The 1,164-nt window shown below is 34.6% G+C and overlaps 1 non-coding gene across 1 annotated transcript; it reads right to left on the bottom strand.

Moving 5' to 3' along the window:
- Nucleotides 1-242: 242 nt before the first annotated feature.
- On the bottom strand, nucleotides 243-376 carry LOC138814359 (small nucleolar RNA SNORA42/SNORA80 family). The gene has a single exon (XR_011367946.1). It is a non-coding gene; the product is annotated as a small nucleolar RNA SNORA42/SNORA80 family (small nucleolar RNA).
- Between the last annotated feature and the right edge of the window lie 788 nt (nucleotides 377-1,164).

The raw sequence follows: 1,164 nt of genomic DNA, 5'->3' as shown, positions 1-1,164 counted from the left end.
GCCCTACATCTTGTATATACACTTTTCTAATTTGGGAAGGGGAAAGGAAATAATTTTGACACTTTTTAAAGAGTTTGCTTGAGGGAAAATCAACAGATCCTGTCTCTAAGTGGTAGAATACTAACATAGCAAGCAAGGCTCTAAAACCCAATACTTGAAAAACAAACAACAAAAACAAAAACCCTCTAATAGCAATATCAAAACTATCTATCTTAAAATACAATGTTTTCTTTTTTTTCTTTCACTGTGCAACCTGCTTCAGTGCCAGCAATATATGGGCACAGAGGTCAGGAAATGGTTCAGAGCCAGGGTCTATTCTAACATGGGATATCATCAGGTCTAGAGGGACAGGCCTGTCACAAATTCAAACCCTTGCATAAATATCAAAAATTGTACATTTGTTTCAAATTATGTCTTATTTTAGTGTAGTATAATCATGTAATATGTATTCTAGGATATCTGTGTATCTGTCAAATGGATCATAAAAGAAAAGAATCAATTAAAAGTTAAATAAAATATTTTAAAAATAAAGTATGTACAGAATATTACAAATTATTTCTGTATAGAATCTCATATTCCACATTGCCCTTTAGTAGCTCTGCTATTAAAAAGAATACTTGCCAGGCACCAATGGCTCACCTCTCTATAATCCTAGCTGCTTAGGAGGTTGAGATCTGAGGATTGCCGTTCGAAGTCAGCCCTGGCAGAGAAGTTCCTGTGACTCTTATCTCCAAATAACCATTCCAGAACTGGAAATGGCCCTGTGGCTCACCTATTAGACAGCTAGCCTTGAGCACAAAGAGGCTCATGGACAGAGTCCAGATCCTGAGTTCAAGCCCCAGAACCGACAAACAAACAAACAAAAAACCCTCACAACACCAATGGTACTTCATTAGTACTTTAAATTTTTAGATGTAATCACTACATATTGTAAGACAAGAAAAATAAAGTCTATGTGCATTCATGGATAATTTGTGCATCGAATTCTGCAAAGGCAGATGTATGTGTTCATGTAATGTAATGTATTCTTTGCACGTAAGGTATACTGGATTTTAAAGATATCTTTTTGAAATGGTTTTGTGTAATCTCAATACTCTTCTTAATAAGGCATTTAAAAACAAAAGAAAAAGTATGAGTAAAATATCCTCTTTAAACTCTAAGTCA

The sequence above is a fragment of the Dipodomys merriami genome, unplaced genomic scaffold (assembly GCF_024711535.1).
Source record: "Dipodomys merriami isolate MVZ:Mamm:240054 unplaced genomic scaffold, mDipMer1.0.p SCAF_6, whole genome shotgun sequence".
NCBI lineage: Eukaryota > Metazoa > Chordata > Mammalia > Rodentia > Heteromyidae > Dipodomys > Dipodomys merriami.
Note: the sequence above shows the minus strand (reverse complement) of the source record. Positions and strands in the feature narration are given on the sequence as shown.